The sequence below is a fragment of the Rhinolophus ferrumequinum genome, chromosome 3 (genome assembly GCF_004115265.2).
Source record: "Rhinolophus ferrumequinum isolate MPI-CBG mRhiFer1 chromosome 3, mRhiFer1_v1.p, whole genome shotgun sequence".
NCBI classification, from domain to species: domain Eukaryota; kingdom Metazoa; phylum Chordata; class Mammalia; order Chiroptera; family Rhinolophidae; genus Rhinolophus; species Rhinolophus ferrumequinum.
Genome location: NC_046286.1, coordinates 2003442 through 2013962, shown reverse-complemented (window position 1 = coordinate 2013962; position 10521 = coordinate 2003442). Strand labels below are relative to the sequence as shown.

Here is a 10521-nt window from a genome sequence, read left to right as displayed (position 1 = left end):
GTGGGAATTTCATAAAGAAGCCACGGAAAAACACTTCTTATCAAACATTTATGTCATATTCCCCCTGGGATACATGCATGTAGTATATAGACAGGATTTAAGTTACAAGTATTCTATGGCCTGAATTTGTTAAATAAAATGCACAAAGCAAAAAACAAAAACGAAAGAAACAAAAAAACAAAGTCCTAGATTTCAGGCCTAGCACTATTCTTACAGCAGGCCTTCCCAAAAGGATGTTTGCTCATTTGCCACTGTCCACTGGGAATGAAAAAACAACAAATTACCCGGGAGCTCAATTTTTATGTTTTGATTTTATCAACTATTATCCATAAGGTTAGTGCTTTATTGTAACGTGTTCCAGAAATCTTTCCCTATACTGAGGTTGAAGATATTTTACTTTGTTATTTTAAAAAGAGGTGGGCACCATTGTATTTTTCCATGTGGATAACCAATTTTGCTTAAACCTCTTATTAAAAATGTTTCCTTTACCCATTGATCTATATCTATCTATCCACACTGATATATGTATAATACATACATATATGAAATATATACATCAGTTGTCTGCGTGTGTGTTGTTCTACTTGGGGCTACCTATTCTATTCCAAACTCTATTTGTCTATCCCTGTGTCAACACCCCACTCTCCTACCGTAAGTCTGAAATGAGTCTAGATATCTGCTAAGGAAATCACTGGCCCATTACTGTTTTTATTTAAAAGTGTCTTGGCTATTAATGATCTTTTATGTTTCCATACAAGGCTTAGAATCACCTTACCAAGTTTTACAATACACCTGATAGACATTTGCTTGAAATTTACTTTGATTTTTAGAATATACTGGGAAATTAATGTCGCTGTCATATTGAATTAGCCACTCATACGCATGATAGGGCTCTTCAGCTAATTGGTTGTATTTTCTTTAATTACTCTCAGTAGGTTTTAAAAATATCCCAGCTGATGTCTCGTACACATTTTGTTTTTAAATTTTCAGTTTCTGTTTTTCACCAGAGTGCAAAAAAACACAAATAACTTCTGTAATTTTTTTATTCAGCAACCATTCAAAGCTATCTTATTAACTAAGCATTTTGTAATTATTTGGCCATTGTGTATCAAGCATATTGTCATTTGATGAGAGTTCTGTGCCTTTTTTCCAAACCTTTGTATGTTTATTCCTTTTCTTCCCTTATAGCACTGGAGAGGTCGTCAAATACAAGGCTCAATAAGAGCGGTGAGAGAAATCAATTACTACCAATTTGGGATTCAGGCTTTTGGGCCACCCAAACTGTAGCTCACGTGAGAACTGGCTGGCTTATTCCTACGGGGCAGCCCTTGGGGCCCCTGTCAAACACCAGGACTCACTGGGGCCACAGGTGCACCCTTGCAGACTAGCGCCAGTCTTGCTGCCTGCACTCCCAATGCTCTCAGCCACGAGGCCCAGCCCAGCAAACACCATCTAGGACAAGAGCAACCCCACACGCTCAACTCCATATTCTGGATTTCTCCTGTTCTGGGCCTGGCAAGTCTTCACCTTGTTAGCTCTGAATATGTGTTGTGCTGCGGCAGGTGGCAGGTGGGGAGAGGAGGGCAGGTGGGTGAGGTGTGAGAACTCACTGTGTGCTCAGTAAAGTGTCTGCTTTGCTCATTTTTGGCTTATTTGCTGTCTTCTGTAATGTGGGCTTGTTCTTCAGGGGCTGTGTTACTCCAGGTCAGGGGGCCCCAGACACCTTCAGGATGAACCGTTCTCCAGAACTCTGGAGGTGGAGGGCTGAGAATGGCTTGTCTCAGCTCTCCTCTTTTTTGTATATTTTTATATGTTGATTTGATCAGTCTCTCATCATGGGTTCATACGAATATTATTTTGTAAGACAGCCACTAGCATCGGGCTCTGGCCGTGCTCTGTCTCTGACACTGGGGCCGTGTGTCTTTTTGTTTTGCCTGAGAGACCCAGGGCAGCTGCCATATAGGGGGTCCCTCAGTTGCCACAGATTGTTCCCAACTTTGCCTCTTCCCTGCTGTGTTTCAAGAATACTCCTATTTTTCCCGTTTATTGAGGTAAATCAGATTTTGGAATTGACACAGAGAATAGATGTGTCAGTTCTGTGGCGCTTGTCATTCTCCTTATGTGTGATGCCCTGTGACCAGGCAGGGTCCTGGCAGGAAAGCGTGGCCCTGGAGGAAGCCACTGTTTGCAGAGGCTCTGGCCCCTGCTAAGGAAACCACGGGGTGCCAACCTCCAGGAACTCTCAACAGCAGGAGCCCATTTCCATCTCAGCTTGGAATGGCAGGAAGGGAACAGGAAAGCTTTGCGGAACTCAGGGCAATCTGTAGCTTTGGGTGAGGGCTTCTGGCTGTAGGTAGAAGAATGCAGTGATTACCAAACCATGCTCCTGCCCAGAGGGAGTGGGTGAAATGAAACTCTGATGTCTCTTTCCACACTTTCGTCTCCTGTAGGTGTCTGTTATCCAAACCCACCGAGAAGCCAGAAGGCAAAGGAACACAGGCTACTCTGTCTGCAGAGGTCGGCCTCCCGCAGCATGGAGCAGCATGGAGCCACGAGGTGCTGGGCGGGAGAATGGAGGAGAACAAACTCACCTGCTACATTGTTCACATTCTTCAGGAACTTTACTAGAGTTTATTCTAACCCCAAATTATGGCTTTACAAAGCAGCATCTCACCTGTACATGCTTAGTGGGTGCTAAGATTGAACTGTGAAGCTCACTCCCATTCCCACAGCTCAAGCACACATTACAGAAGGAGGCAGACAAATAGGCAAAACATGACTCCACTATATGTGACACATGGAATATCAAATTCATAGAGACAGAAGGTGGAATGGTCATTGCCAAGGGGTGGGGAGGGGCCATGAGGCCTTGTTAAATAGATATCAAGTTTCAGACTTGGGAGATGGGACGAGACCTGGGGATGAATGGTGTTGATGGGTGTCCCACAGAATGAACGTACTTAGCATCAATGAACTACAAGTGTATACCTAACAATGGTTAACATGGTAACTTTCATGTGATGTGTATTTTACCAGAATTTTTAAATAATTAAAAATAAAATGAATTTAAAAAGAGATTTAGGGGGTGGTCACCTTGATTAAGTTTCATTAATGGATGTAGAGTTTAGGGGCATGCAGTGATGTCCTCTCCAAAGTAAGATACAAAGTTTGGCGTGTTGCGGCCCTCGCTGCAGAGAAGGAAGGACTCAGCCAGGTAGGCCCTGTGGGTTCTCACACACACATCCCACACCTGGTGTATTGTTGGGCCCACACTCTGGGTGACACAGAAGGACGCCAGCTTTGAGTGGGACCTGGACCTGGAAGGACACTGTAGCAGCTCCAGGCCCTAGTGCATCACCACCATCCAGCAGCCCCCGTGCTGTTTGAGGTATCAGTGGTGGGAGGGGATGCAGCATGGGGCTGAACCAGGCCCAGTGGGAGAAGCACAGTGCCGGCCCCTGGGCTCTGGAGGAAGGCCATGCCATCCACAGCACAGATGGACCCCCTTGGGAAGGAGCTCTGGGTGTGTTACTGGGCCTGATAAGACAGAATGCCGGATCCTGGCCACCAAGCAGCCATGTGATTACAAACGTCCCTGGGACTCGGGGTCTGCGTAACCCAGTGAGTCATGCATTGGACAGGCCCAGCAGTCCATCGTGAGGTGAAATGGTCCATCTGTGGCTAAGCCTGACTCACATGCTAACACCCACCAGAAAGCATCCCCCTGAGGAGGCCCCGAACAGCCATGCAGATAAACTGACCTCAGCCAGCCTTCGTCACCGGTCAGCCCAGGACCGGGAGATGGGCACGTGGATGGAGTGACCACGATGGCAGAGGTGGGGCTACATCCAGCCTAGCAGCTTTGACTCACACGTACCAAGGCTGTCCCAGCTGCTGCCACCTCAGAATGTCCAAGTGTCAGCATTAGACCCATACCAGGCCCTTATTTGGTCCTATTTCTTTAGGTGACCAACTAGTCATCAAGTGACAAGCTGACTTCAGTGAGCCCTTCCATCCTGGAGGGTCAGAGGTTCATCCCCACAGGGACAGACACCTATGCCATGTGTGGGTTTTCCTTTCCTGTCCTCAGAGCCAGTGCCACTATATGGGGGCCATCAAAATACTGACCCACAGGCTCACAATTGCTCTTGGTACAGTGTTCAACTGGGGGACTCGCTTTGTAATGAAGGCGGTGCAGGCTGGGCCGTGACAATGGGATCTATGGATCATATCGCATTTCACATGATCCAGAGTTAGTGGGTCACACAGTGTGCTAGATGGGCCTCCTAAGGGCACAAATGAAGCACCAGCTTTGAGGAAACACTGAAGAGATGGGATGCCATTTTTCAGGATACAATGTATTTATTGAATGAGAGACCTCTATACAGAGCCTTGTTCTCAACAGGAAGAGTACTTGGGTCCAGGACCAAGAGGTGGAAGCAGGTGTGGCCCCACTTACCACCTCTTCCAATAATCCCCTGGGAGATTTTGTGCTTCTCTGTAATTCCGGGCTCTGCAGGGTTGGAGGTTCTGGTTCCCAAAAGGCGTGCCCTCTTAAGGGTCTGACAATTACATTCGCGAAATCATCCTAGGAAAAGTGCTCCATACCTCATTGCTGAATACCACTACGGTCACCTTCGAAGTGCTCCCCTTGGGAAGCTATGCCCCGATGCCGGTGCCTAGTCTGCCCCTCAAAGAAATTTTGGAACTTTTTCTGGAATGGCCATCAGAGCTGTCATCTTATTACCATTACCCTTGATGTCCTGCATGTCATCAAAATGTCTTCCGTTCAATATTTCCTTTGTCTTCAGGTAAAGAAAGAAATCACTGGGCGCCCGATAAGGTGAGTAGGGAGGGTGTTCCAATACAGTTATTTGTTGACTGGCTAAAAACTCGCTCACAGACAGTGCTGTGTGAGCTGGTGCATTGTCGTGATGCAAGAGCATGAATTGTTGGCACAAAGTTCAGGTCATTTTCGTCTTTTTCATGCAGACTTTTCAGCACTTCCAAATAGTAAACTTGGTTAACTGTTTGTCCAGTTAGTACAAATTTATAATGAATAATCCCTCTGATATCAAAAAAGGTTAGCAACGTCATTTTGACTATTGGACTGATACAAATTTTTTGGTCGTGGAGAATTGGCTGACTTCCATTGTGCACTGTGACACTTTGTTTCAGGGTCTTATTGGTACACACATGTTTCATCACCAGTGATAACACAGACCAAAATATCATCTTGTCTCTCCAAAAGGTCTTGGCAAACTTCGACTCCTTTGCTTTTGTTCATTGGTGATCTCCTTCATGACCATTTTGCACACACCTTTCTCATGCCAAGATTTTCAGTTAAGATTTTCCTAACTGTTCCTCTATCAATGTTTACTTTGTCTGCTATGCTTCTCATAATCAGGAGATGATTTTGACACACAATTCGATGAATTTTTGCAATGTTTTAATCAGTTCTGCTCGTTACTGGCTGTCCTGACATCTTTTTATCAGTGATGTGTTCTCTCCCCTTAGAAAAACGTTTAATCTGTACACTGCCCTTTTCTTCATGGCATTATCCCCATAAACTTGGACTAACATCCTTGATTTCATTTCCACTCTTGCCAAGTTTAACAAGAAATTTGAATGTTTGTTTGTTGCTCTAATTCAAGTTCAGGCACTTTCGCGATGGCACACAAAAACATGCAACTACAATAATGAACGCCACTCAGCAAGACACCACCACACATCGACACGAACACAGCTGTGAGACACTGATATGCCAGATTATGAAACCTTCCCGAGCTGTTTGTACAGTGCTGCCAATGGTGGTACTAAGCACATGATGGCAAGTTTGTGAACCTAATTGTCAGACCTCGTACAAAGTGTCAAATGAGGGTCGACTGAACCACATACACATTATGGTTTTCTTGTGCCCAGAAACCAGCAGGTGAGAAGAAAAATCAGCTCTTCTCCAGCAGGAGGATTTGACCCTGAATGGAGGAGGGGTTGGGGCTACTGTTAACAGCTGGGGCAGGAGGAGTATGTGTGGAACCCGGGTGATACGTTTGGGTGCCTCCTGGTCGTCCCTCTTCCCAGTGTAATTATTAATTAACATGTGCAGCAGCCCCCCCCCCCCCCCGAGAAGGCTTTGAGTTCCAAGGGCCCAGGCCCCTCAGGCAGGAAGGTTTGGGTCACACCCCCCAGGTAAGCCACCAGGGTCCCCACTCCTGTGCCCTGAAATCCATGGCAGCATTTGTGCAGAGGCCCTGCTGCCCAGGGGCTGTTCCCAGACAATGACTGCTCACAGGAGGGACACTGAGGCAGGCCATTCCCGGGACACAGGGGCTCCTCTGATGGCCGGTGTGGCTCGAGCACTCTCCTAGGGCCTGGCTCCACTTCACTTAGATTGCCTGATGGTCTAGGAGAGTCCGACGAACTTTCTCTCCTTCTGATCATCATTTGGGGTCAGATTTGCATCTTGGACTGCTGGCTCTCCCAGCATTTTCTGGCTTCCTCCTCATACTCTCTGACAGGTGTTTGCCCAATAAAATCTCATCTTGGCATCTGCTCCTTGGAGGATCCTGACTAGCAAAATCATTTTCATTAGTATCCCAATGATCTATTGCTTATTCCATGTTGTAAAACCCTTCTCTTTACCCAACTTTCCACCTCTGCTCCATTCCTCTTGTGTTATCAGTACATCTTTGAACTGATAGATATTTGCTGCTTTAAGCCATTAAGTTTTATCGTAATTTGGTATACAACAAAGATAAGTAACATAGCCTTAAGTTTCTATTATTCTATAGGTATTGGCTACATCTGTTTTGTTTCATTGCTCTTTGAAAATGTTTTCTATACTTGCTATTTCCAATTCCTCCTCCTCCTCCTCCTCCTTCTTCTTTTTAATAGTCCAGTGTTTGTTTTATGTTATGGCAGGTACACTTGAATTTCAAAAATTTAAAACATAAAAAGTGATTAGGGACTAACATTTGTATCAACAGCTGATAAATGTCGAGGTTGTTTATTATACAGCAGGGTACCATGGGAGTGCTGACGCCATAGGGCGCCGTGGAAGTTAGCCCAGAATTTATCACTAGGCTTTGGACAAGCAACAGCACATGCTGCTGGTTCAGAATTGCAGGACATAGTCTGCTTCTAATGCTAAGCAGTCCTGTAACATTTTTAAAGTTATTCAGTGTTATAGTATTCCAATTCCTCCTCTTCTTCTCTCTTATTTTCTTTTGTCTTTTCTTTTTCCTTCCTCCTATCCTCCTCCCCTCCTCCTCTCTCCCTCTCTCTTTTCCTCCCTCCCCTCCTTTCTCTCCCTTCCTTGCTTCCTTCCTTCCTTTTCATTATGGGAGATTCTAAACATATAAAAGATTTCTAACATATGAAATAATACTACATGGTTATGCTGAAAGGAAGCATTATCTGGAGTCAGATGCTAAAAGTATGATTCCAGGGTGTATGGAATAAAAGTAAAGTAAATGAAGTTATTAATAGGCTCAGAAAAATGAAAAGGCCAGGGACGATTCTGCAACCCAGGAAATGACTTTCAACTCTTATTTCCTCCCCTTCAACTGAAACAGCTTCCTCTCAGTTTGTTTTTTCAGAAAAATCACATCAGCAGCATGACGCCTTACACACTCCTGGTAAAAGTTTAAATTGGCACAAGCACTTCAGAAACCAAATGCACATCATCTTACCTACTGTGCTGACAGCTCACACCCCTGTACCCAGCCATCCCTCCTGACCGTCCTCTCCGGGGAATTCCTTGCCTTGTGCCCAGGAGACAAGCACACTCACGTTTACAGCAACTGGGATAACCACGTATGCATCAGCAGGGAAATAGAAGAAGTGTGGTGTCATCATAAGATGTAAGACTGCAGCAGTAAAAATGAGTGAAGTATGCCCTCCACATCAGGGGTAAGTTACCTACACATAACACTGAGTCACAGAAGAGTCCGTGCAGTATGTGGTCACTGTAGAGGAAGGTTAAATGCAGGCAAAACAGAATAATATTAGATTTGGGGATATACATACTTACTGCCAAAGCTTTAGAGAATCGACAGGGAATAGAAACAAGAGTCTCAGGATAGACGTTTCATCCAGGGGATGAAGCTGGGGAGGCACCCACGGTGGCTACATTGGTTCTGATTCTTACCCCAGTGGTGGGTGGGTGCCCAGGTATTTACTGTATCATGACTCCTTAAAATGGCGTTTTTCAAATTGGAGTTTGTGAATCATTCCATGTTAATTTTTTAAGTGAAAGAGAAAATTAAACACCAGTTTATTTCAAGGATCTTCAGTAAAAACTACTCACACTGGAACAAAGCAACTTGTTATGAGCCACTTGTTAGAAAAGGAGCCAGGGAGCCATAAAAACAGCATTGGCTAGAAAGAGGTGATGTGATCCTTTGCTAGCTGGCACCTCTACAGAATTTCTGGGATATCATGTTCCCTGTGACGTGCAAGGAATTCTATTTATGAAGGACTATATGTGTTCCTTACATTTACCTCACATTCAGCTGGATTAGACATATTTACAGTACGAAAGAATACATTCTTGGTCAATGTTAATTAAGCTGGGGAAAAAAGGAATAACCCGTGATGAAATGGCAAATGTGAATGGAAAGCATAATACAGCTGCTTAAAATAATCGTTTAGAATCAAATAATAGCAGGAGGTTTTTATTTTTTTATTTTATTTTTTTTAATCGAGGAAGGGGAACAGGACTTTATTGGGGAACAGTGTGTACTTCCAGCCCTTTTTTTCCCAAGTCAAGTTGTTCTCCTTTCAGTCTTAGTTGTGGAGGTCGCAGCTCAGCTCCAGGTCCAGTTGCCCTTGCTAGTTGCAGGGGGCGCAGCCCACCATCCCTTGCGGGAGTTGAACGGCAACCTTGTGGTTGAGAGGATGCGCTCCAACCAACTGAGCCATCCGGGAGGCAGCTCTGCTTAATGTGCCCTGTTCAATCTTAGTAAGCAGTAGTTTTAAGAAACATGTTGGTGCCTAAGTCACTTCTACTCAATCTCCTGAAAAACAGAGTAAAAGATGTTAAATTCATTACAGGATGTCCCCTGAATAGCCATTTGGTGGTGGTGGTGGGGGGAACTTTGTTCCTCGATTGGAATTAACCATTTCTTCCTAATGAATTGTATCAAACCTGTTGTCATGATAGGTGAGGAGACTGAGGTATTGACATTCTCATTTTTCTAGTGGAAAAGCAATCTCATTAGGCAAGTATTAAAGATGATATTTGAGTATGAAAATCGGCATTTTGGCTTTTTTGTGTGTGTCTTAAATAAATTTGAAACATCTAAGGAAAAACAAAATAGTTATTATTTTAAAGCCATTATTGTTATGTCTCCACGTGTTAGAGATATCTAAATAGTTGCTATTTGTTCTCACATTGTTGTAATTTATTGAAGAGATTGTTAATAAAGGCATTTACAAGAATTTAGATATTGACATATCTAACTTTTCTGTCTCAAATTTTTCATTATATTTTCCAAAGAGAAATTTGAAGCATTTAAGAAAAATAATTGGGGAAAACAAGCATTTGATTGAAGTGTGGAGATGACCGAGGTTCTCCGAGGTTTCGGGCACTCGAGGGAGAAGCGGCTCGTCGGTACCCCAGGCGCTGAGCCCTCGCTGCCTGCGTCTCCTCCGCGCCGCCGCAGGGTGGTGCTGGCTTCGCGCGTGGCGCCCGGCTCGTGAGGGGCCCTGCGCAGCGCCGCACGGGCGCGCGGGGCGCGACCGAGCAAGGGGAGCGCCCTCCGGGCCCTGCTGCGTCCCGCGCCCGCTGCCTGGGCCGCCTGGCGGGGCGCTGGTGGCTGCGCTCGGCGCGCTCGGCCTGCGGCATTCCCGCGGGGCCACTGCTCAGGCGCGGGGGAGGCGGCCCCCGGGCCCACGGCTAGTGGGGTCCGGCCAGAGCCGCCGGCCTGTATGAAAACCCACGGACAATCCTGAATATGTTGTCAATGAGGAAAACTGGCTTGGCCCCAGTTTTGGGCTATTTGATTATTGGAGAAGATTTTAATATTGCACTAGGAGTTTTTTATTTAGCTGGGCTGATTTGTTGGATGGATTCATTGCTGGAAACTTGGCCAACCAAAAACCAGCTTTTGGAAGTGCTCTTGATCCCTTTGCTGATACAATACTTATCAGTATCTTATGTGTTAGCTTGACCTGTGCAGATCTTATTCCCGTTCCACTTACATGATAATTTCAAGAGATGTCATGTTGATTGCTACTGTTTTTTATGTCAGATATCAAACTCCTCCGATACCGCGAACACTTTCCAAGTATTTCAATCCTTGCTATGCCACTGCTAGGTTAAGACCAACTTGTGCCAGCAAGGTAAACACAGCAGTCCAGTTAATTAATCTTGGTGGCAACTTCTTTGGCAGCTCCGGTTTTCAGTCATGCCGACAGCGTTTATCTTCAGATACTGTGGCGCTTCACAGCTTTCACCACAGCTGCACCAGCTACAGTTACTATCATGGTTGGAAAACTGTTCCGGATAAAGGCAGATGA

At 45.2% G+C, this 10521-nt stretch overlaps 1 pseudogene; it reads left to right on the top strand.

The window, feature by feature from the left end:
• Positions 1-9956: 9956 nt before the first annotated feature.
• On the top strand, positions 9957-10521 carry LOC117020820 (cardiolipin synthase (CMP-forming)-like; annotated as a pseudogene).